Source organism: Martes martes, assembly GCF_963455335.1.
Source record: "Martes martes genome assembly, chromosome: 8".
In the NCBI taxonomy this organism is placed as follows: domain Eukaryota; kingdom Metazoa; phylum Chordata; class Mammalia; order Carnivora; family Mustelidae; genus Martes; species Martes martes.
Window position 1 is genome coordinate 105,577,708 of NC_137895.1, and position 26,544 is coordinate 105,604,251.

At 38.9% G+C, this 26,544-nt stretch overlaps 1 protein-coding gene across 3 annotated transcripts in view; it reads left to right on the plus strand.

The window, feature by feature from the left end:
• The first annotated feature begins 3,143 nt into the window (after positions 1-3,143).
• ERC1 (ELKS/RAB6-interacting/CAST family member 1) overlaps positions 3,144-26,544 on the plus strand; it is a 549,895-nt gene continuing 526,494 nt past the window's right edge. For 2 of the 3 annotated variants that reach the window (XM_080810687.1, XM_080810689.1), the window contains exon 1: positions 3,151-3,276. The gene's annotated coding sequence lies outside the window, so the exon portion shown is untranslated. Of the gene's footprint in view, positions 3,277-26,544 lie in introns of all 3 variants that reach the window. The other variant, XM_080810688.1, reaches the window with a different exon arrangement.

Consider the following 26,544-nt stretch of genomic DNA (forward strand, 5'->3'; position numbering starts at 1 on the left):
GCTCACAAGCTGGGGAGGGGGAGAGACAGAGGGAGAAGCAGACTCCCTGCTGAGCAGGGAGCCTTTATTCTAGGACCCTGGGATCTTGACCTGAGCCAAAGGCAGGTGCTTAACCAACTAAGCCACCCAGGCACCCCTAATTTTGGCAATTTCTTATTTATGGTTTCAAGACTTACTTTTTATTCTTGGATTGTTACTTCACCCAAGTATACTGTGTATGTTATTCTTGTTTCATAAGTGTAATAAAAAGTCCATGAACATACTAATTATTATTTTTTAAGTTCTCTGAAGTTTCTCTATTTCCTCTATGGCCACATTTTCTGTTTCTCTTCTCCCCTCCCCCTAAATTGGAGACTTCTTTTAAGTAGCTATTAATCTAATCCTTGGTTGTCTGTTCATGTTTAAGATGAAGTAATTGGAACGCTGATTAGGAATCTTGTGAACTTGGGAGGGTCTTGCCAACTTGCACAACTTCACTCAAGGGTGAGTGGGTAGAAAACCAGCTATTGTGCCAGAATGAAGACTGTTTCATTCTTAGTCATTATATACTCAAACAGCAGCCCAACTCCTCCCCAGAGATTATGAGAACGCTTAATTTTTAGCCTGGGATAAATGCCTACATACTGTATCTGAGATAAGGAAGGGTTCTTCTGGTCTGTACCAAGGTCTTTATTTCATCTCCCTGTTGGCCTCAGAACCCCCTGCACCTACTCCACATTATGGTTTCTTTCATTTTGTTTAGTCAGACTGCACTCACTTGGTGTGTAAATTAAAAAAAAAAAGTATGTGTTTTGGTGGTCTTTCCATTTTCTATTATGAATGGGTTTTGTATCATTTTAAAAATTCCTTTATTAGCATTTTAATGGGTCTCAGGAAGAAGAGGTAATGCATGCCTGTGCTTTGCTAGCTTTTTAAAAATTTATTTTTAATTTATTTTTATTACTATTATTTTAAAAGATTTTATTTATTTGAGAGGGAATGAGAGAGAGAGAGAGAGAGAGAGAGCAAGCAGGAGCACGCAAGAGCAGGGGGAAGGAGAAACAGTCCCCTCTGAGCAGAGACCCCAATATGGGGCTTGATCCTAGGACCCTGGGATCATGACCTGAGCTGAAGGCAGATGCTTAACTGACTGAACCACCCAGGTGCCCCCTAGTTTTCTTTCTTTCTTTCTTTCTTTTTTTTTGTAATTGAAGTATAGTTGACAACCAATGTTACATTAGTTTGAAAATTATGGAATGCTTCATTAATTTGTGTGTCATCTTTGCACAGGATCTACACTGATCTTCCATCATTCCAATTTTAGTATATGTGCTACCCAAGGGTGCACTCAGCTGGCCTTAAGGAAAAAATATAAAGCGTAAGTCAAAACAAAACAAAACAAAACAAAACGTTTGGGGCAGAGTAGGAAATAAGAAAAAACGACCAGTGGAAGGGCAGAAAACCAAAAAATAACCCCCCCCAAACACAAAAAAACAAACCACCACAATTCTCAGTCTGTGATATTGATAGTACCCTGTGTATGTATAACCTAGTGCTTAACATAGTAACTCTCCAGATCCACACATTTTAGCGACATAGCGGATCTCAGACATCGAGTTCACACTCCATTTTACAGTTAAGAAAAGTAGAACCCAGAAATAAAGTGATTTTCCCAAGGTCATTCAAGTAGAGCATGGCAGAATGAAAGTAGGATACGACTCCCACTTTTTTTTTTTTTTTTTAACCTCCCACACTGCTGGGGAGTAACAGGATGAGCAAGATCAGCAGTTAGATGAGAAAGATCTTGAAAAACAGTCGAAGAAGGATGGCTTTTTTGGGGGGTAAAAAGCCCGATGTCTAAAAAAAATGAAGTATTTTAGGATGCTTCTTTGGCGGCTCTACAATCTTCTTTGGCAGCACAGTCCAACAATTGGTAGGCATATGTTGAATGTACTGAAGGGGGCGACGGTACAGCAGGACGGGGAACTGCGATAATCCAAGTGCGTGGTGATCTAGGGGGGAGCAGAGTCTGGGCAGGATGTCACAGTAGAATTTGGTGAATGAATGAATGTGACTACTGAGGACAGACGGGAAAATATTAGTGGGATTATGAAGGAGTGTAAATTGGTTAATTGTGGTGGAGAATGAGGAGGGGTAAAATATGAGTCAACCCCTTTTAAGGGCATTTTAAATTATCTGATTCAACCTAAAAGACTGGGGCGAATATATATCACAGCACTCCTACTTTCTTGATTAGGAATAGTTTACCTACATTCGTAAATTAATGGATGTAGCTGCCTTCTTTGCATGACTCCAACAAAAGAAAAGCTGACTGCAATTCAGTACAAGAAAATTGGATTTCCTGAAATAAGGTACCATTTGCTTAGTAGACTCGCCTAGCTGTTGTGAAGACCAACTAAGATAACGTAGCTCCGCATTTGGCACATCGCACGAGCTGAATGTGCATCTTAAATTCCGCCCACGCTCTCCTCTCCCGCCGGGCTCCCACACAAAAACCACGTACACTGGCGTGGGTCTTCTGCGACGCCCAAGTTCTTTCCCTAAGGTCGAGTGCACAGCCCCGCGGCCACATTCACAAAAACTAAGGGTGGGGAAAAAATCCAATTTCCCTCGGACAAAGGGTTTCCATCGCGGCTTCGGGAGCGCAGCCTGGAGTGTACGACACTGCTAGACCTACTCCCCTACAGCGGTGGCGATCCTGGGGCCTGTATAACGGGACCCGCCAAGGAGGGGGTGGGGCGACTCTAAGGTTTGGGAAAGCGACGATTCCGCTCTTCGGGCCTGGCCGGTCCACTTCCTACGGCAAGCAGAAGGAGACAAACGCCGCTTGCCTCGCTCCCACCTACCGCTTCTTCCCGGAGCGGGCTCCGGCTCTCCCTTCTCGTGGCCGCAGGGGCCGAGCGGGAGGGGTGTGGACGCCCCGCGCCCGTTTCTCTGCTTGGGCGCGCAATCGCCGCCGGAACCTTGAGTCACCCCACTCCCAGCCCCTGACCCGCCTTCCTCTGAAAGGCGCCGGAGGACTGTAAGCTGCCAAACCGCACTCCCTGGAGGGTGAGGGAAGGCTAGGTGGCCCGCTCGGGAGGAGGCGGAGCTCGCGGTGTCTCGCGGCCCGGGGCGGGGCTAGGTGTCTCGCGCAGGGGGCGGGGCGGAGTGACGTCGGCGGGCGCTGGGGCCGTACTGTGGCTGTGGTGGCGGCGGCGGCGGCAGCGGCGGTAGTGGCGGCGGCGGCGGTGGCGGCGCCCGGGCGGCAGCAGCAGCAACAGCGGCAGCCCTGAGGTGGGTGAGACGGTCGCCGTGGCGGCAGCTCGGAAGTCGGGCGGGACGGAGAGCTTCCCGCCTGCCGCTGGCGCTGAGGCTTTTTTTTTTTTTTTTTTTTTTTTGCCTTTTCTTAGCTTGCTTCTTCCTCACGGCCCTGGCTAGGGCTGGGCAGCGCGCCCCCGGGGAGGGGCGGAGCTGTAGGTGAGGCTTCAGGACCCCCTCCCCCTCCTCTCCCTGGCGGGGGGGATGGGAAAGTCCGGGAGGGGCGGACCCCACCCCACCCCACCCTACTCCACCCCAGCCCCCCGCGGGCTCCACCCCACCGAGCTCCAGGATTGGGCGGGAGCTGAGGCGCTAGATGTGGGGAGCCCGAGGTGGGAGATGGGAGATAGGGGTTCTGGGCGCTTGGAGAGCTGCGGAGGGTTTGAGGCGTGATGTTGCGGGCGAGGTAGTGGCGAGATGGAGAAATTGGGGAGCCATGAGGAAGTTGGGGTGCGGTCAGGGTAGACCTGTGTGTTTAGGCGACTGATGTAAAATGTGGAAAGAGGTGAGGATTTTTTTTCCTTCTGTGAAATGGTAAGCTAGGAGATGAAGGGTTGTATTTCAAAAGGAAGATGAGCTGTGGATGTTGCCTTTGAGACAGTTGGAGAAGCTATTGCACTAGGTTTCACATTTCTACTTTAGAGTTTGGTTATTATTATTTTCCCTCCTGGCGAGGTGAGTCGGGAGGGAAGAGAATCCCTCTACTTTTGGCGCAGGTGGGTACATTGTGAGGGTGGCTTGGTTTAAAGTTTTACACCCTTCAAGAAGAGTGAGATCTTGGATTAAGACAACTTCATTCTGGCAGCTGCAAAAGGGAATAGGTCCCATTACACCTAGTTCTTTAAAGCTGTTACCGTCCAGTCTTTTTTCTGTGCCTGAAAGATCTCTTTATATCACCTCACTTATAAGCTTTATCCTGTCCCCTTAAGAGAAGGCCTGAAAATCAGGTGGTTGCTTTGGAAGACACGTTTCTGAGTAATAGTTGCAGGTGGTTGTGGTTGACTGCTTTGGATGGATGATTTGAACAGTTCTGTTGAAGCTAATTATATGAAAAATACTTAAATGTTTTAAAGCACAGCTGTCTTTTACAGCTCGTTTTTCAACAGACCTTGACATTTAGACATTTTGTGTTCAACACAATTATTGGGGATTATTTTTATTTCTCAGTTGCAGATGTTGTTATTAGACAGTTTAAAAATGAAGCGGAATAATTTTTTTTCGGGAGGTCCCTCAATTTCTGAGAAATGTTCTTGGAGTCTAGTGCTTTTAAAATGCTCTTTAATAACATTTGGGGACATGTATCTCAATTGATAGGTAGATACATGTTACTAAGAGTAAACAGTGTTCAGTGTTCTTCACATCAATGTTTCACAACTTTATTCATTAAATCAGAATCTTTTCTTGATTCCTGCTCCCTATTAGATTACAGTATTCACTGACCTTACCTATCAGTTAGTGTCATTTAAGCTGTTTCTTGCTCAGAAAACAGGTCCTGTGATGGACATGTATTATGTAATGGATGGAAGTAGGCATGACTCTCAATAATTTATTTGTGGAGGAAGAGAAACCGTCATGAAATGGAATTTAAGCAGTGACTTTCCCAAGGCTTACTCAATTTATTTGGGAACATAGCCAGAGAAGTGCTTTCCTGTAACCCAAGAGAGAAATATACAGATGTGAGTGTCAGTAGTTGCAGATCATTGCCTTTTTTAACATGCTTAATTAATGAGCAAACTATGATCTTGTAGAAATACTTCGGCTTCAGACCTATAGGCAACAGATGGTACAATAGCTATTAAGTGAGTGTGTCCATTATGTAATTCTAAAAGATTCAATTAAATGTATTCAAACAAATCAAATTAGAAGTTGGTAAATGAATACTTTTGATTTGGATTAGTTACTTAGAAGGAAAATGAATATTCACATATCTAGTTTTGGCTTTTAAATTTTACTTTAACTGGGTGTGAATGAGGACAAATGTGAACTAAGATACCAGGTGAAACTTTGTGTGTATATTGCTAAAATTACATTTGCATGGCTGACAGTGGGATGTGCTTCTTTGTGGGAATGAAGTCATGGGATTTGGGGGAAAGTATCAGGTAGAAGTGGCCTGTTTCTCTTTAGAATTTCTTGTGCCTAAAAAAAAAAAATACTACATTTTATTTTTCAAGAAATGTTGCTTGCTAGTTTTTACTGTGATACTCATGCTGAATTTACTGAGCTCTCCCCTCCCCGCTATTACTAAAGTCAGGTAGGTATGTCAGTTTGTTAATTCAACATTAGTACTGGAAGCAAGATAAAAGTGAAGGTTCTTAGAGCAACAAGTGCTCTTCTGTTCTAGGTTTATGCTTTTAGAAGTAGTAGCAGATTGTTAAATGTGCGTTTTACACATACCATATCAAAACTTCAATGGAAGATCAGGGAATTAAGTATTTTGGTTAACAAATAATCAGTACATTCTTTATCAGTTTTCAGACAAATATAATGTAATGAAGTAAACAGCATACAGGTTATATAGAATATAATTTATTTCTATAGCTCTTCAGTATCTGAGCCTTGGGGGCACTGATTCATTCAGTGGTTATTTATTGAGTATTGTTCTGGGTACTTTTTTAGCCATTGGGGATACAGTAGTGAACAAAATTGACAAAAATCTCTGCCTTCATGGAACTACCTTCCAGATACCTTTTGGGGAGATGAGGAGAAAACTGGCAAAGGAAATTAATAAAAGGTCATTGGGTTAGGAAAAGCAGGAGAATGTGAGGTACTAGTAGTGACGGAGAGGAAGTTTTTAAGGAGAAGGCAATGATCAAGTGTGTCATTGTTTGAAGATGTGTCAGAGTGTTGGGTAAGGAAGAATTTTTCGTGGTTATAATGTCTAATAACAGAAGTATGAGTAAATGCTTTTTAGTGTGAGATGAAATAGATAGAAGACTTTGTCAGCTTTTTACTTCCCTGGGTTGATTTTTTAAAAACATATATAAAAGTTTTTATCCTTTTCAGAACAAAATAGGCAGTATAAGTATACTTATATTAAAGACAGATATGACATTTTTGTTATTAATTTTGTTTTTTTTAAATATACTAATAACTATTATACTCATTTAAAAAATACGTAATGCGCATACCAAATCAGAAAGTATACAAGAGTTCTTAAGTGAAAGTAAGTTTCCTGCTCCATCACATTGTTCCTGAAGGCAGTGCAGTCACTGTTTCCAAGTTCTTGTTTTTCCTAACCAGTTAAATTTTGTGCAATAATATGGTTTAGCTATTTTAAAATTGCATAAATATAACGTATTTTATCTTTCATTTTTTTGGTTTTGTTTTGTTTTTTTTTTGGCAGGCTTAGTATTTGTTTTCTTAATTTAAGTCTAGCTCCTGAAGGCCTTTTGTTTTTATTTTATAACAGCTTTATTTTATTTTATTTTTTTTTTTAAAGATTTTATTTATTTATTTGACAGACAGAGAAATCACAAGTAGGCAGAGAGGCAGGCAGAGAGAGAGGAGGAAACAGGCTTCCCGCTGAGCAGAGAGCCCGATGCGGGGCTCGATCCCAGGACCCTGGGATCATGACCTGAGCCGAATGCAGAGGCTTTAACCCACTGAGCCACCCAGGCGCCCCTATTTTATAACAGCTTTATTGAGAGATAATTCATACACCAGACAATTCACTCATTTAAAGGGTATAATTCTTTTTTTTTTTTTTTTTTTTGGTGTAACTATCACCACAATCAATTTTAGAACATTTTCTCCACCCTCAAGAGAAGCTGTTATTTTTCTGACCTTTAGTTTAAGTATTCTTTTGTATATTATGTGGGAAAAAATGTTTGTGAAATACTTGCTTACCAACTAAATGGCAGTTAAGCCATTTAGTGTGTACTTTTAATATTCTCTGACTGAATTGGATCATAGGTTTGTGTAAAAGTCAACTTAGATAGCATTTTATTTGGTTGAATACATGCTTGTGAAATAACTTGATTACGTGTCTTCTTTTCATTATTCCTTCATTTATCACATATTTATTGAGTACCTTTTGTGTTCTAAGTCCTGGGCTAGGCCAGATGGAATCCATGATGAATAATGCACAGTGTCCCTTATTCTTAAGGAGTTTTATTCTGGTGAGAGAAGAGGAGTAATTAATAGGGGTTTGTGGGCTCCTGTGCTTCAGTAGGGTTCTACATCAGCTCATAGGATGAATTCCTAAACAGCATTGTTGGAAAATCTGAGATGAGATCTTAAGGATAAGTAGGATTAGGCTAAATGAACAGGGCGCAAGTAGAGGGAACAGGGCTTGTAAAGCCCAAAGACCAGAAAGCTATAGGGCGAATTGAGTGATTTAAAAATAGTTTGGTCTGCTGGAGTGTTGAGTGCTAGTGTGAGGTGTTGGTATCCTCCCTTCCTTATGTTAAATAGTGTATTGTCTTTTTATTTTTATTTTTTTTAAGATTTGATTTATTTATTTGACAGAGAGCAAGAGAGGGAATACAAGCAGGAAGAGTGGGAGACCGAGGAGCAGGCTTCCCGCTGGGCGGGAAGCCCAGTGTGATGCGGGGCTTGATCCCACGACGCTGGCATCAGGACTTGAGCCGAAGGCAGATGCTCAACGACTGAGCCACCCAGGCGCCCCAGTAGTGTGTTGTCTTAAAAAGGCAAAATCATGGGGCACCTGGGTGCCTCAAACCTTAAGCGTCTGCCTTTGGCTCAGGTCATTATCCCAGAGTCCTGGGATCAAGCCCCGTGTCCCCCTCCTTGCTCAGCCTGCTTCTCCCTCTCCTACTCCCCCTGCTGGTGGTGTTCCCTCTCTCCCTGTCTCTCTGTCAAATAAATAAGTAAAATCATAAAAAAGAAAAAGGCAAAATCATTACATTGTTAATTTGCTTAAACTCTATGGATTGCTGTCACTTTGTAGCTGTATAACTTTGGGTAAATTACTTTACTGTTTAAAACTCAGTTAATTTTCTCATCCATAAAATGGGAAAAATAGTCCTACTTCATGTGATTGTTGTGCAGAATAAATGAAATAATACTCATAAAGCTTTTTTTCTTAAAAGATTTTATTTATTTATTTGACAGACAGAGATCACAAGTAGGCAGAGAGGCAGGCAGAGAGAAAGGGGGAAGGAGGCTCCCCACTGAGCAGAGAGCCCGATGCAGGGCTCGATCCCAGGACCCTGGGATCATGACCCGAGCTGAAGACAGAGGCTCTCACCCACTGAGCCACCCAGACACCCCAATATTCATAAAGCTTTTAATAAAGTGCTTGGAATATACTAAGTACTCAATAAAAATCAACACCCTGATGGTGATGATAAGGTGTGGTGATGGTGGTAATGATGCCTGATTTGTGGAATTCCTTTAGGATATTGTGGAGCCCCAGGGAGTTCTCAGGAGACTGGAAAATGATACTTATCTTTTTTTTTTTTTTTTTTAGACATTTTATTTATTTATTTGACACAGAGAGAGAGAGAGAACACAAGCAGGGAGAGTAGGAGTGGGAGAAGCAGGCTCCCTGACAAGCAGGGAGCCCGATGAGGGACTCCATCCCAGGATCCTGGGATCATGACCTGAGCCGAAGGTAGACACTTAACGACTGAGCCACTCAGGTGCCCCGATCTGTCTTTTTAACACTTTTTCTGAGAGGAATGAAATGAATACTGAAAACTTTAGGCTGGCACTGTCCAGTAGAACTTTCTGTGATGATAGAAATGTTTTATATCCCATTCAGTCAGAAGCTACTGGTCACATGTGCTTACTGAACACTTCCAGATGTGGCTAGTATAAGTGTTGAGAAATAATTAAAATTGTTAATTTTGTTAAGATTAATTTAAATAGCCACTGTAACTAGTGATTAGTGTATTGGGCAGCATGGCAATATGTTTATAGATTGATGACTATGATACTAAACTCTGGCAGTGTTTTAGCATACATTATTTAAAAGGTAGTTTCAGAGGGTGCCTGGGGGCTCAGTTGGTTAAGCATCGACTCATGATTTCAGCTCAGGTCATGATCTTGGGGTCATGGGATGGAGCCCTATGTTGGGCTCTGAGCTCAGCTCAGAGTCTGCTTGAGATCCCTCCACTCCTCTGTGCTCTCTCTCAAATAAACAAATAAAATCTTAAAGAAAAAGAAAAGGTAGTTTTAGAAGCCTTGTTAAAGGATACAGTGATCACTGGAATATAGCGTGGATTCATGAGGTCACTTCAGATAATAATTTCCATTTCCTAGAGTTGACATGGTTCCTAAGCTGATAAGGAAATGGAGTAGTTGTAATTTATCTAGACTTTACCTCAATCTTTTCATGCTGTCTTTGTGAAAAATATGAGCTATTTTATGAGAACAAGGACTGTCATATGTTCTCTACAGAGCAAATAGTAGATACTTGCTAAATATTTGATGAATGAATGGATGATAAGACAACTAAGTGAATTCCCAACTGGCTGTGAATGGATATACCCAGAGAATAGAGTTGCTTACTGAGAATGATGGGTTTGAGGAACCGGTATCAGATGACTCATCCATGTGTGTATTGAGATAACCCAGGAGCGGTGGTGTTAAAGAGTGGCAGTGTGAACTAGTTGCCAGCATCTACCCACTGAGTGTGGAGGATGTCCAGGTGGTCATTAGCTGATAGTGAAAAGGCAGAGGTAGAAGACTGTTGCTGAAAAGCATGAGAATTAGAGAAACAAAGATTTTACATGGGAGTTCAGGATTTTACATGGTCTGGAGGTGGCATGGGAAGAAAGAAGGGTACCAGTCTCATTTCCCAACATTGAATGTGGAATGTGAGAGACTTAATAGCCTCCACTTTAAAGGGCTGCTTGGAAAGAGGGTCCTGGGAAAATCAGTTTTCAGTTAAGGCAGAGAGGCAGTAAAAACTTTCAGAAGAGTTTCTTCATAATGGAACACAGTTCCTTGAGAGTATTTTTCCACCCTCCTGGCTTCGTGTCAGTTAAATTAACTTATTTACGTATTTATTTATTTATTTATTTTAGGTAGGTTCTACTACTGATTGAGCCAGCCAGGCATTCCTCATCACTTAAACTTTATTTATTTTTAAAACGTATGTGTGTATGTAATCTCTGCACCCAACATGGGGCTTGAACTCATGACCTAGAGATTAAGAGTTGCATGTTCTTCAAACTGAGCCAGCCAGGCACCCCATCATTTAAGCTTTAAAATATCTGTCTCATCTTAACAAAAAATTCTTCTCCCATCTTCATACTTTCTCTAAGTTGCTGTCTGCTTTATAGCCACACTTTTTAGAAGACTTACCTACATTTGTTATATTGTCTCCATTTCTTTGCCTATGATTCTCTTCTTAACCTATTGTTTCTGTCTTCACAATTTCATTAAAACTTTCTTGCTGGGTTACTAATGTGTTTAAAGCCAATAGATATTTTTCTGTCCTCTTATTTAACCTTTTAGCTGTACTAGTTTTCTATTGCTATGCAACAAATTACCCTCCCAACTTAACTTAAAACAACAAACATTTGTTGTTTCACAGTTTCTGTGGGTCAGGCATTTGGGTGTGGTATGTCTGATTCAGGGTCACTCATAAGGCTGCAATCAAATGTTGACTAGGATTGCAGTCATCCAAAAGCTCCACTGGGGGAGGGTCTGTTTCCAAGCCCAAGCATGTGGCTGTTGGCAGGCCTGAGGTCCTTGTTGGTTGTTTACTGAAGAAATCAATCTTGCCATTTGGGTCTCTGCAACATGGCACCTTGCTTCTAGATTGAGAACTCTGTGGAGGAGGAGAGGAGGTAGTAGCCAGTTTTTTGTAACCTATTCTTGGTAGTGCCAGTCTCTCACTTGCTCTATTCTGTTCTTTAGAATGGACTCTCTAAGATCCCACACATGCAAGGAGGGGTTCCACAAAAGTGTGAATACTAAGAGGCAGAGATAATTCAGAGCCATTGTCAAGATTGCCTACCCCAGCAGCATTTGATCCCCCTGATTTCTCCTTCTTTGTAATGCTCATTTCTTTCACTCTCTTTAGATCATGCTTCTGTATTTCTTCCTGGTTTTTGGCTTTCTTTTCTGTCACCTTTGTTGAATCCTTCTCTAGTCATTCATTAAATATGTGAATTTCTATGAGTGATCTCATCTCTTATTTCATTTTTCAACTACATGCTGAGTATTCATTTTTCTGACTTCAGCTTTTACCTCTTTGCTGACTGTAAGGACCATTGTTACTCAGTATTTCCATTTGGATGCAGCTTAAACTCAGCACATCCAAAGCTGGTATTCTTGATTTCTCTTATTCTTGTACCTTCCATTTTATTGTTCCTATTGATTTTATAAAAGTCATTGGTGTTCAGTGATGGTGTAAATGTTTTTAATGAGGTAGTGCATCCCCTTTCAGATTCCAAGCATTGAATGAATGTTTGCTAGGTGATTTTTAAGTTTCCTTCCCATTTTGAGTTACTGTGTTGGTAACTAGTGAAGATTTTTGATTAGGAAACACATGATTGGACTATGCTTTGAAATGTAGCAACTCTTGAATTCATTAAAAAAAATATTTTTAAGGGCAGTTTTAGGTGCACAGCAAAACTGAGTGGAAGGTACAGACATTTCCCATAGATCCCTACTCCCACCCCACACATGCAGAGCTTTCTCCATTATCATTTCCCACCAGAGTGATATATTTATTACAGTTGAGCCTTGATCAACACATCATTATCATCCAAAGTCCATATGAACTCTCATTTTTAGTGGTTGACCAAGAAGGAAGTGAAACTTGGTATTCTTTTTAGTTTTCTTTATTATGGTGGGCTGTGCGATGAATAGACAATGGTTTTCATCAGACAGTCCTTTATGTGTGTTATTTACATTTTCCCTTATTTCATTGTTTTACTTTTTTGTTTAAAACACCTTTGTATGGAAATTAGGTAACTGGAAAAAAGTTGTCTGAACCTCAGTTAAACATCTCTGAAATTGTGAAAATATTTCAAGAAATAAGTTTGGGGAGCGCCTGGGTGGCTCAGTGGGTTAAAGCCTCTGCCTTCAGCTCAGGTCATGATCCCAGGGTCCTGGGATCTAGCCCCACATCTGGCTCTCTGCTCAGCAGGGAGCCTGCTTCCCTTCCTCTCTCTCTGCCTGCCTCTCTGCCTACTTGTGATCTCTGTCTGTCAAATAAGTAAATAAATAATCTTTTAAAAAAAAAACAAGTTTGGACCTTAAACATAATTTTATTGTAGTAGTATAGTTTATTGTGAAGGAATTAATTTCTCCTTGAAGTCCTTCTTAACTGTAACACACGTACCGGAAAGCGTATAAAACAAATGTATAGCTTAACTGATGAAACAAACGCTTGTGTAACCGTCATCTAGGTCAAACACTAGCACCTTGCCATCATTCCACAGACTTTGTTTGCCTCTTCCCAGTCACATAAAGATAACTGTTGTCTTGACTTTTATGGGAATCATTTTTTGCTTTTCTTTCTTACATAAAGCTATATTTAGTTTTGTCTGTTTTTCCATTTTATATTTATGGGATCATATTGTATATATTTTATGCTTAGTTGCTTTGACTCAGCATTTTGTGAGATATAGGTTTGTTGTTTTTAGCTGTAGTTTGTTCATTTTCATTGCTAAATAGTCTTCAATTATATAAATACACCACAATTTATCCATATATCAATGATGGATATTTAGGTTGTTTCCAATTTTGGGTCATTATGAATTATGCCACTGTGGGCCATTCTTGTACAGGTCTTAGGGTGCATATATTTCTGATGACTGTAAGAACCTGGAGTGAAAGTTCTGGGTCATAGAGTATGTCTAAGTGGAATTTTAGTAGATAATTGCCAAACAATATTCCTTTGTAGTCTACAAACTTAACTGCCCCAAAGCAATATTTGAGGGTTCCTTTTGTTCTATATCTTTGCCAGTATTTGGTATTGTCAGTGTTAACTGACAGCAGCTATTCTGGTAGATTTATGGTGATATCGCATGGTTTAATTTGCATTTTACTGACAACTAGTGAAGTTGAATAACTTTGTCTTTTGGTCATTTGAAGCTGTTTTATGAAGTGCTTATTAAAATATTTTGCTCAATTTCCTGTTTTGCTCGATTTTCTGTTTTTTAAAAATTTTTTTCTTTTTTTGTTCTTTTGTTCTTTTTTCTTTTTAAAAAGATTTTATTTATTTATTTGACAGACAGAGATCACAAGTAGGCAGAGAGGCAGGCAGAGAGAGAGGAGGGGAAGCAGGCTCCCTGCTGAGCAGAGAGCCCGATGCGGGGCTCGATCCTAGGACCCTGAGATCATGACCTGAGCTGAAGGCAGAGGCTTTAACCCCCTGAGCCACCCAGGTGCCCCATGTCTTTTTTGTTCTAATTAATTTATAGGAGTTACATATTTTGGGTATGACCCCTTTGTAGGTTATTTGTGTTGCAAATACTCCACTCTAATCTATTGCTTGGTATTTTGCTCTCAGTGGTGTCTTTTGAAGAACAAGATTTTTAAAAAAATATTTTATTATTTATTTGAGAGAGTGAGCGAGAGAGAGAGAGCACAACCTGGGGGGAGGGGCAGAGAGAGAGGGAGAAGCAGACTTCCCACCGGGCAGGGAGCCCGACATGGGGCTCAGTCCCAGGATCTCCGGATCATGACCCAAGCCTAAGGTAGGCGCTTAATTGACTGAGGCACCGAGGCATCCCTTGAAGAACAAGATTCTTAATTTTAGTGTAGTCCAATTAACATTTTTCTTTATGGTTGGTGCTTTTTATATCTGCATTCAGAATCGTTCCTTACCCTAAGGTTATGAAGTTATTCTCGTTCACTCTTTTCCGGAAGTGTCATTGTTATATAGCACTATGGTCTGCCTGTAATTGATTTTTTTGGTATATGCTGTGAGGTAGGAGTTGTGGTTTATTTTTCTTCTGTATGGTTAGCTGATTTTCTCAGCACCATTTGTTGACAATTGTTTCCTTTTCAAATTGCTTTGTAGGGGCACCTGGGTTGCTCAGTCAGTTAAGCATGCAACTGTTGGACTGTTGGTTTCGGCTTAGGTCATGGTCTCAGGGTCCTGGGATCGAGCTCTGTGCTCAGTGTGGAGTCTGCTTGGGATTCTTCCCTTCCTCCTGCCCCCCCCCCCCCCGCCAATTTGTGTACTCTTGTTCTCTCTTGTGCTCTCTCTCAAATAAATAAAATTAAAACAAACGAAAGCAAAAAACTGCTCTGTAATAAATTAAGGCTCTATATTCTGTTCCACTGGTCCAGTGGCAGACTGTTTTAATTACTGTAGCTTTATAGTAAGTCTTAATACCTGGTAGAGTAAGTGCTCCCACCTTGTTCTTTTTTTTTTTCAAGAATTCTTCTTCTTTTTTTTTTCCAAGTAAGCTCTAGGCCAAATGAGGGTCTTGAACTCATGACCTTGAGATCAGGAGTTGCATGCTCTACTGACTGAGCCAACGAGGCACCCCAAGAATGTCTTCACATTGAATGTCTGTTAGTGACTGTCATGGTCAGTAATCAGGACAGTGTGGTATCAGCATAGGGATAGCCATATGCAACAGTGGAACAGAATAGAGTCCAGAAATGAATCCACATATTTATGATTAATAAATTTTCAATAAAGGTACCAAGGTAATTCAGTGGAAGAAAGGAGAGTCTTTTTAATGGAAAGTACTACAACAATTGAATATCAGCATGCCAAAAAAATGAAACTCAAACCTTACCTCATAGGAGAAGATCTCTGAGACCTTGGGTTAGGAGAGGATTTCTCAGATATAACACCAAAAGCACGACTCAGAAAAATATTGATAAATTGGCCTTTATCAAAATTTTAAAAATTTGCTTTTCAAAAGAACCCATTAAGAAAATAAAACAAACCATGAAATGGGAGAAAATATTTGCAAATACTTTATCTGATAAAGGACTTGCATCCAGAATATCTAAAGATCTCATAACTAAGTAATAAGACAAATAACTCTCCCCAAAATGGGCAAGAGATTTGAATAGACAACTTCATCAATGAAAATTGGCTGATGGTAAGCACTTGAAAAAGATACTGATTATCATTAGCCATTAGGGAAATGCAAATTAAAATTGCAGTGTGTTACTACTGCTACTAGAATGTGTTACTTTAGTCACTAGAATGGGTAAAATAAAAAAATTGAAGTACCAAATGGTATCAGGGATGTAGAGAAATTGGGATTTTTGTGTATCGTTGGTGGGAATGTTAAATGTCACAGGCATTTTGGAAAATGGTTTGGTAGGTTCTTAAGTTGAACACACATTTACACATACACACTGTGTATCATTCAACTCTTAAGTATCTATCCAAGGGAAATGAAAACATATATCCCCACAAACACTTGTCTACACATATTCATAACAGCCTTATTCTTGGTAGTAAAAACTGGAAGCAAGCCACATGTCCATCAGCTGGTAAGTTGATAAAATATAGTATATTCATATAATGGAATACTACTGAGCAGTTAAAAGGAACAAACTACTAATTTAACAAAATAAACCTCAAAAGTGTTTTGCTGAGTGAAAAGACTGCCAGTTTATAATTTTATTTACATGCAATTTCTAGAAAAACCTGTATTGCTGAGGCTAGGTGTGCGAATGAAGATTTGGCTACAAGTATGGATAAGGGAACTTACTGAGGTGATGAAAATGTAAAACTGGAATGTGGTGATGGTTGCACAACTGCATGAATTCACTAAACTCCTGAAACTAGATACTTAAAATGGATGAGTGTTATGGTATGTAAGTTTTGACTTAATGAAGCTGTTCTTTAAAAAAATGTTTTGGTTGGGGTACCTGGGTGGCTTAGTCGTTAAGTGGCTTCCTTCAGCTCAGGTCATGATTTTGGGGTCCTGGGATGGAACCCTGCATTGGGCTGCCTGCTCAGCGGGAAGACTGCTTCTCCCTCTCCCCCTCCCCCTGTTTGTGTTCCCTCTCTCGTTGTGACTCTCTCTGTCAAATAAATAAATAAAATCTTCAAAAAAAATGTTTTGGTTATTCTTGGTCTATTGTATTTCCATATAAATTTTAGAGTAAGTTTGTCAAGTTAAAAATAAGTGAAAAAGAGAGAAAGAAAGGGAAAGAAACGTTGGTGTCCTGATTGAAATTACATTGCATTTATAGATTAATTTGGGTAGAATTACTTCCTCATAATGTGGAGTCTTTGAATCACTGAATATGGTATTTTTATTTATTTGTTTTTCACATCTTGGTAATGTTTTATAGTTTCCTGTGCATTATTCTTACACATCTTTTGTAGATTAATCTTAGGTTTCTGATGGTATTATAAACGGGATTTTATTTATTTTTTAAAAGTTTTATTTATTTGAGAGAGAGCGCACATGTGCATACACAAGCAAGAGGAGGGGCGGAGGGAGAGGGACAAGCGGACTCCCAACTGAGCAGGGAGCCCAACTTGAGGTTCAATCCCAGGACCTCAGGATCATGACCTGAGCCAAAGGCAGTTGCTTAACCAACTGAGCCACCCATGCACCCGTATAAGTGGGATTTTTTTAAAAAAAATTTATTTATTTATTTGATAGCACACAGGTAGGGGGAGTGGCAGGCAGAGGGAGAGAGAGAAGCAGGCCCCCTGCAGAGCAGGAAGCTTGATGTGGGGCTTAATCCCAGGACCCTGAGCTGAAGGCAGATGCTTAACAAACTGAGTCACCCATGTGTCCCTAAATGGAATTTTAAAATACATTTTACTTTCTGGTTGTTGTTGACATATGGAATAAAATTGGATTTGAGTATTGACTCTATTTTACCAGGTTTTGACCAAATCTTATGAATTCTAAAAACTTTATCTGTAGGCTCTCTTGGATTTCCTGCTTATGTAATCATGTCATTTGTGAATAATGACTGTTTTGTGTCTTTCCTTGCTGTTCTTATACTTTTTCTTGTCTTACTTTGGAGAGGATCTGAGTGGAGTGGCAATAGGAGAGATCCTTGTTATTTTCCTGTCTCAAAGGGGTTTAACTTTTCACTATTAAGTATGATATTGTCAAGGGTATACACATAAGACAAGACCTGACTGATTTAACTGATAGAGATACAGTGAACCCTTTAGACTTAAGCAGTTTATCTTACATGGGCAGTGGAAAGGTGAATAAGCCAAAGGTGCCAGTTCCCTGTGACCCTTGTTTCATACATCAAAAAAGTCAATACCAGAACAAAAACCTTGCCAGTGGGGTACCCTATTGATGGAAGAGCCCGTTCAAATTTGCCGCAAAGCAATTTTGTGGTCTATAGCCCTCTTCTGAGATGGGCAGGCTGAAAGTCACGTGATGAGAAACTGTCTCATGCCATCCTCCAGGAGAGATAGAAAAGTGATGGGAGGGATGCCTGGGTGGCTCAGATGGTTAAGCACCTGCCTTCGGCTCAGGTCATGATCCCAGCGTCCTGGGATAGAGTCCCACATCGGGCTCCTTGCTCGGCAGGGAGCCTGCTTCTCCCTCTGCCTCCGTCTGCCAGTGCTCACTCTCTCTCTCTGACAAATAAATAAATAAAATCTTAAAAAAAAAAAAAAAAGAAAAGAAAAGTGGTGGGAGATGGCCTAGTAGTAGCTCCTTATGGGCCTCCCATCCTTTCCTGTTCTGGGGGGATTATGAGGCATTCTGCCCAGACTTAAGTATGGTACAAGTTGCCATAAAATATGGAACAGCAGAGCTCTTTCTCTGCAGATACTCGTTACTTGCTTTTGCACATGTCCTTTATTAGATTAAGACATTTCTTTCTATTCCTAATATAAGGTTTTTAATCATAAGTAAATGCTAAAAATCTGCCTGATGCATTTTCATATCTATTGAGATAGATTCTTTTTTTTTTTTTTTAACCTGTTACTGTGGCTTATTACATGGATTATTGAAATGGAATTTCTACTGGGTAAAGAGTTTCTTAACATTGCCTTTATAAGCTTTCACTTTAGGAAAAAACTATTGACAGAGACTTTGTTTTCTTGGACGGCTTGCCTTTTTTCCCCCTTGAGTATAATTTTGCCCTTGTACATATAGAATTTACTGTTGCTGACCTTTTCAAGGAAGAGACTGATTTGAACTTAAAATTGGTCAGTAAGTTATTAGAGATCTAAGAGACTAAAAAATTCTTATGAAAGAAGAAGTAGCTATGTTTTAACCTCTTTTTGAGTATATCCCTTCAAATCTTTTAGGATACATCCCTACAGATGCCACATAGGTGACCTTTCTACCTTCATGGCAATATTGACTTCACTTTGATTAGTGGCAGATCATTTTGAGTATTTCAAATAGTTTTTCATTCCTTTTCTGAACTGCTTTATTAAATATAGGCCAAACCTTTGCTTGATGTTTTTCTTCCCTGAATAAGTAGAAAGAATGATTGAAAGGAGAGTTATTGACCATTTCACTCGATTTGTTCAGGTGACTTTTCTAATGATCTGCTGGTAGTTAATTTTATAGTATTGCCAAGTTTCTGAACCCATTTTGAAATAATTTGGTTATGCTAAGGCTTGGTATTTTTAAATTTTAATAGAGCAGCAATTTTTCTCTGTTTCCCTGGTTGTTATTAACAAAAGTTAACTGAAAACAGACTTTTAAATGGGAAGAACAAACTGCTAGTTTTCAGAGGTGGGGGGGGTGTGGGTGGGGTGGGTGGAGGGATGGGTGAAATAGATAATGGGGATTAAGAAGTAAAAACTTCCAGTTATAAGATAAATAACTCATGGGGATGAAAAGTACAAGGTAGGGAATATAGGCAATATTATTCTAATAATGTTTGGTGGTAGATGGTGACTATGTTTATGGTGGTGAGCACTGAGTAATGTGACTATGTTTATGGTGGTGAGCACTGAGTAATGTATAGAATTGTTGAATCAGTATGTTGTACACCTGAAACTAATATAACACTTAAGGTTAATTATACTTAAAAAAATAAGTTAGTGGAAAATGGATATAAATTCTTTAGGTTTGTATTCACAAATGTAGGTAAGTATATAAATATTTATTTCTACATAGCAAGTATGTATGTATAGTTTTAAAAGTACCAATCAAGATTTTCTTGAAGAATTCAAAAGTGGGTTGATTCTTAACAAATTCATGTTAAAATTCTTTTGAATAGTATAACAAAAATATTTACCAAATTTTTATTTTCATAGTTGTTCAAGAGTAGTACCTATTTCCTCTTTGCTTTTTTTCCCTTTCTTCCCTCATTCAAAAAAGAACATGGACAATCTAGTATACTTTGTTAGTATACTATGCGTATTGTGTTCTGTCTTAGCAATATAATGTTTGAAACATTGTCTCTGCCCTCAGGATGCTAGTAGACTGGGAAGGCAGACAAGTAAACAGGCAGTGTTAGTGGAGTGTGATAAGCGTAAATGACAGGGACAAGAACTGGCGTGGAAGGGAGTGATGAAAGATGAAGTTGGAGATTGGGTTTGGATCATGAAGGGCTTTGTAAATCATGTTAGAGTCTGGAATTTTACCTTGGGGCAATGGCAAGACTTTGGAGATGAATAAAGGAAATGTTTATATTTACATTTTATAAAGAGTAGGTAGGAGGAAGCTAAGTGAGGAGGCCAGCTAGGAGGTTGTGGCCTCAATCCATAAAGTAGAAGTGGAAATAGGGAAGCAGACAGAATGGAAACCTTTAGAGAACACAGGACTCTGTAATTCAGAATGTGTGTGTGTGTGTGTGTGTGTGTGTGTATGTATGTGTGTTTACATGTGCTTTTATGGGGGAAAGGACAGTTGTTGGGGAGGAAGGAGACTAAGGTGACTTACACATGGAGCACATAGAACAGTGCTGTCCAGTTAGGAGCCACTAGTCATATATGGCTACTTAAATTTAAAGTAATTTAAATGAAATAAGACATAAAATTCAGTTCTTCAGTTGGACTACCCATATTTCATGTGCTTAATAGCCAAATGGGACTCTGTATTGGAAAGTGCAGATACAGAACATTTTCATTGTTACAGAGAATTCTGTTGTACAGCACTGGTCTGCAGTTTTTGTACCTACTGCCTTTTCCCCAGAGGGAAGTCAAAATAATAGGTGATATTTGCCTAAATCTCCTAAGAATTCTGGCTCCACAATATTTTAAGAGATTCTGTGAGTCTCACATAGTTGTCACCATCACCACCAGCACCAGTCATCATCAGATCTAGAACATTTCTGTAATTAGAGATGGTTGGTTGGAGTGCTGAACTAGAGGGATTGTCATGCCATTTACTGAACTACTGATTGCTGTGGTGAGGATAGCAGAGACCTCTAGAAGGTATTGGCCAATAGAAATATGATGTGAGCCATGTATTAAAATTGTAGTATTCACATTACAAAGAAAAACTATTAGATCTTATAATTTTTATAACATTTTAACTTAATACATTCTAAATATAATTTTCAACATGTTAAAACATATTTAAAAAACTATTAATGAGCAATTTTACATTATTTTTTCATACTGAGTTTTTGAAATGAGTTGTATACCTTTTTAATAGCATATCTTTTCTTGTTTTTAAAATAAATTTATTTTTTTAGTAATCTCTACATTCCGGTCATGGGACCTGAACTCATAACCCCGATCAAAAGCTGCATGCTGTCCTGCTCAGGTGCCCCTTTTACAGCATATCTTAATTCACATGCTGAGTTTTTAACCAGAAATACTTAATCTACATTTAGATTTCATAAAATTTGCAGTTGAAAAAGTGGCCTCACATACCCGACATTTTCCAAACATGCTTAAAAATTTTCTAGTAACTGAATTATCAGTTTTTCAGTATAACCTTTATTTTATTTTTATTTATTTTTTTTCAAAAATTTAATTTGAGAGAGAGAGAGCAAGCACAAGCCATGGGGGCGGGTGGGGTGGGGGAAGGAGAAATAAGGAGGGAAGAAGCAGATTCCCTGCTGAGCAGGTAACCTGACTCAGGGTTCAGCATGACAGGGATGGGGTGGGGGCTCTATCCCAGGACCTGGCATCATGACCTGAGCCAAAGGCAGGCACTTAACTGACTGAGCCACCAGGTACCCCTAAATTTAATTAAAGTGACAGAAAATTAGAAATTCAGTTCCTCAGTTTCACTAGCCACATTTTAAGTGCTCAACAACTAAGTAAATGTGGCTAGTGACTACCATGTTGGGCAGTGCAGTTCTGGAATAACCAAGTGCATTCCCTTGATAGTTGGAAATTCAGGTCTGGAGCTCAGGAAAGAGGTGTAGAAACAGACAGCTAGATGGCAGAGACTGTGAGGAATGGGGAGAGAAATAAATTTGTGATTTAGGACAAATCAGTATTAACTTTTTGGTGCTTCATTAAAAAACTGTAAATGCATCTGGTATGATTTAAAATAGTAGATGAGTATGCAGCATATTGTAGTGGTTAAGAAAGAGTCAGGTTTTGTGATCATGGGCAATTTACTGAGCCTTTTTAAGCCTTAGTTTCTTCATCTAGAAATGGAATAATCTTTCTCCCTGAAAGGTTTGCTGGAAGGGTTATAGGAAGAATCCATGGTAAGTATTTACCATGTCTCATTTCTAAGTTTCCATTTCTTTCTTGGACTGTACCATCAATTTAATAATTTCTTTATTTTTTGAAGATTTATCCATTTGAGAGAGAGATCTTGAGAGTGGGCGGTGGGAGGGGCAGAGGGATATGGAGAGAGAAACTCAAGCAGACTGTGCACTGAGTACAGAGACTGATGGGGCACCCAATCCATAACTCCAAGATCACCGCCTGAGCTGAAACCAAGTCAGATGCCCAACCGACTATGCCACCCAGGCGCCCCTTAATAATTTGTTTTTAAAAAAATATACATGTTGATGTACACTGAATCCCAATTTCAGAAACTTTAAATTATGAAAGAATGTTTAACTTAAAATAGAGGAAGTTGGGGCGCCTGGGTGGCTCAGGTTAGTTAAGCGTCTGCCTTGGGCTCAGGTCATAATCCCAGGGTCTGGGATGGAGCCCCGCATCCAGCTCTCTGCTCAGTGGGTCTCCCTCTACCTGTTGCTTCCCCTGCTTGTGCAAGCACTCTTTCTCTCTCTCTGTCAAATAAATAAACAAATCTCTAAAAAATAGAGGAAATATATTTATTGTTCATACTGATGAGTGCTCATTATGATCCACATACTATGTCGAATGCTTTATATGATGTGAAAAGTTTTTTTTTAAAGATGCAGTGTAGCATATTTCTGTTGTAAAGTTTCACATAACCAGATTTTGTAATAGAAAATACATTTTAATTCTGCAACTTTGAAGTATATTATGGTCTACATCTTTTTTTAGTTAGTCCAGGAACCATTGAATTCTGTTTGAATCTCTTTGGATCTCTTAAACTTACGATTTTGTAGTACTCTAGGATAAATCTATAGAATTTAAGAGTCTGTAATTCTACATTTGTGTATATATGTGTAAAGAATTATGATAAAAAAATAACCTTGGTGGAGTTTATTCAGAGAACCGTGGTAACAGGAGAAAAATGGACTCTCAAAGAGAAAAGAATTACAATTTTTACTGGCTCTGCAATTCTTTTTCTCAAGTCTTTTCCTGAAGTCCTATCTTGCCCATTATATCTGGCAGTGTGCCATTTTTCAAATGTACTAGTAAAGACAAACATTTTTATCATGTTTACCCCGTATGTTTGAATACCTCATATGTCCTGAGAAATCTTGGCTGTCTTCTTCACAGTAGTTCCCATATACTCACTCAGGTCTAAAATAATATTAGACATCTTGCATCTGTATTATTACAAAAAATGAAAAAAAGTTGTGATGCCTTTAGGGCCAGTAGATAGGTTTGATATTATATTCATGTGTTGGGAAGGATTTTGAGACCAGGTTCAAAAGGAAGAAATGATCACCTTAAATTATAGTAGCTTTTCACTCTTGTTTCTATTTAAAACTTTTAAACATTTTTTTCCTTTTTTTAACAAGTATTATATACCCATTTGGAAAATTTTGACAACTGCTAAGAACAGAGTAGACAGATTTCCTCCGATTCTTTTTGTTTTGTTTATATGGATATTTGCAAACTCTAGAGTATACTATATGTTAAATGTATATCCATTTTCATGTACTGTATTGTAAATGTTTTTTATGTCAGACATTAGTTGTAGATGTATTTTTGTAGGTGGCGTATGAAATCTATAAAGATTTTACTTAAACATTTCCCAAATGTATGAATAATAATAAAGCTGATGTATCATAATTCATAATGTAATGGATTTATGTACATTTTAGATCATTTAAGTAGATAGGCTTCTTGCATATGGAATTATTGTATCAAAAGGTATGAATGTTTTTAAGACCCTGAGCGTAACCATTTTCAAACTTGATGCTTCCCAAATGCTTTTGTATTTTAAGAAAGGAAACAAATATTTTGAATATAAATGCCTTTATTTTAGGGAAGAAAATCAAACATTGGGTACCTACAATTTTTCACTTAAACTTTTAAAGTTTATGAAATATTTTAGATGTGCTAGAGGTTAGAATGTATAATTAATACCTGTATACCCACCACCTGGCTTAAGAAATAAAGTATTATAGAATTAAAAGCTCCTTGTGTAATTTTCCCTGATTATAAATGTCTTGACAAACAATGATATGGATATTTGATCTTCTCCAATTATACAGGCCTAAGCTTTTTGACCAAGAATTCAGAAATTTTCAGATTTTAGAAAGGTTATATGATGCATATACTATATGTATCTAATTTTCTTCTTTTTTTTTAATATTTTATTTATTTATTTGACAGACAGAAATCACAAGTAGGCAGAGAAGCAGGCAGAGAGAGGAGGGGAAGTAGGCTCCCGGCTGAGCAGAGAGCCCGACGTGGGGGCTCCATCCCAGGACCCTGGGATCATGACCTGATCGAAGGCAGAGGCTTCAACCCACTGAACCACCCAGGCGCCCCTGTATCTAGTTTCCCAAGCAGGATTGAGGGGCATCTTCCAGTTCCTTCATCAAATACAGAAGTATTTCTGCATCACTTAAGGTGTGGCTTTGCCACCAAATTGGTTACAAAAGTTTTTGGTTTCCAGAGATTTTTGGAATTCAGATTTGTGGATAATGGCTTGTGATGAACATGTGCATTTATCTAGTCACTGTGTTCAGTTTAATCAGTCTGGTAGGATTTGTTCATCTTTCTGTTGAATTGATCATAGTGTAGTAGTATGAGATGTGCAAAATGAAAGGTAATACAGCTAGAATTTAAAAAATTGAATATTTTAGGCTCCAGCTGGACTCTCTTGAACTAAGTGGCACAGGTTGTTTTAAAAGTAGAGAACAACAATGATTAAAACTTGTATTGGCTTCTAAGTAACTGCTTGACAAGATGTTTTTCATGGTGAGAACTTTGATAGACCTTACAATTAACTTGATTAACTGATTGATAAGAATTACTAAAAACCATAATTACCTTAACTATAACTGAGTTAATCACCTTCTTTTCCTCCCATAAAGAAGAATGGAATGGCAGCCATGACAAGTGTTGTGCTATTGCTGCTCCTGGCAGAGGGGCTTTTTCTGTTGGGAGTGTCACCAAAACATTGCTACTGTAGCCACATAATTCTGTAATTTTTGTATTCTATAAGAATCCTATTATGGTCATACAAACCATGCATGGTGTTAGCAAACCTGATAAGCTATATACAGAGGTTGGAAGTGGAGACATATGTGCTTTAATTGATTTGTGTGTGTGTGTGTGTGTGTGTGTGTAAAAGTAATACATGCTCACTTTTAAAGGATTAAAAAGAAGTATATATGCAAGGGAAAAAGTTCCATCTGACCTTTCAGAAATAGCTTCTTACTATCCAGATCATTTCTGTGTATATACAAACATACATATAAATAACCTTTTGTATACTGATGGGATTGTATTATACAGTTCTTCTGTAAGTTTCTTTTCTCCTTAAAAATGTATCAGATGTCTTTATAGAGGTCAGATAAAGATTTAAGAAATTTTTTTTAAAAGATTTTATTTGACATAGAGAGTACGCACAACTAGGCAGAGCAGCAGGCAGAGGGAGAAGCAGACTCCCTGCTGAGCAGGGAGCCTGATGTGGGCCTGGATCCCAGGACCCTGGGATTAAGACCTGAGCCCAAGGCAGATGCTTAACCGACTGAGCCACCCAGGTGCCCCCAAGGAATTTTTTGTAATAGCAGTATTTTATTTTCTAGTTTGTAAATATCCTTTTTTAGTTTCTTGGTAGAAACTTAAGTTTTCTCTCTTTGCCGTACAGATCATACAATAATTGAACATCCTTGCACATATATGCTTAAACCTGTGGTATTTTAAAAGTGAGACTTCTAGGTCAGAGGGCATGCACACTTGAAATGCATTTGATTGTTTCTGCCGCATTGTACTTGAATGGGATTTTAAAATTTGTTATGTTAATCTTTGCTTAAAGTACTTACGATAGCAGCATACTTGCCCTTAGTGACCTTTGTAACCCTCTGACAAAATGAACAGAACCTTACAAATGTTGAAATACTGTATTTGAAATATTCAGTTCATTTCAGATTATAAATGCTAATTACTCATGAATATAACCCATCACAGCAGGTTGGACTAGTAATTTTGAGATTTAGTCACAATTTCACACAGACTGCTTTAAATAGCTAATGGGTGATATATTTTCTAGTTCATGTTGCAGATATCTCAAAGCACAACTATGGCAGTTGTAATTAATTTGAAGTAGGTTACTATGTCGCTGTTGAAGGATTTTCTCTTTTCCTTAGATTTATGAATATTTGGTGTTCCTTTGGAGATTCAGGTTGTAGAGAGCTATTATCCGTTTAATGTATGAGGAAAGCTTTGAGACTGCTGTTTGCAGTTGCCTGTTATGCTTGTAGCTATTTGTGGGAAGAGTGAGAATTAAAGGCTGACATACAATCATTGTGTGTGGAAGCCTTTTTATTTTTAGGCTTCTGGGTGTACTCCAGGATTCTGAGAACCTGTGTATGGGTGTCTGTGGGGTAGGGTCCACTGGAGTGTGTTTTCCCTCAGTATGTATGTAGGTACTGGTACCAATGCTCTTCTTATGGGGAAAAATGATTTCTGGAATTTTCTGGCATTCTTCTCTTTATGGTTTTCCTAACCTGGTTGACAAGTTTTGTGGGGTGAATATGTGGTAGTGGCCAGGTCTGAACTGTTTTGTTATTTTACATTAAGACTTCGTGGAGATTTGGTCATGAATATGGGAAGTAGGATTTAGGATGTTAAGAAAAACCCTAGGTCACAAAGAATTGACCTCCACAAGCTATGCCTCTATCACCTTCCTTGAAGGTTTTGTC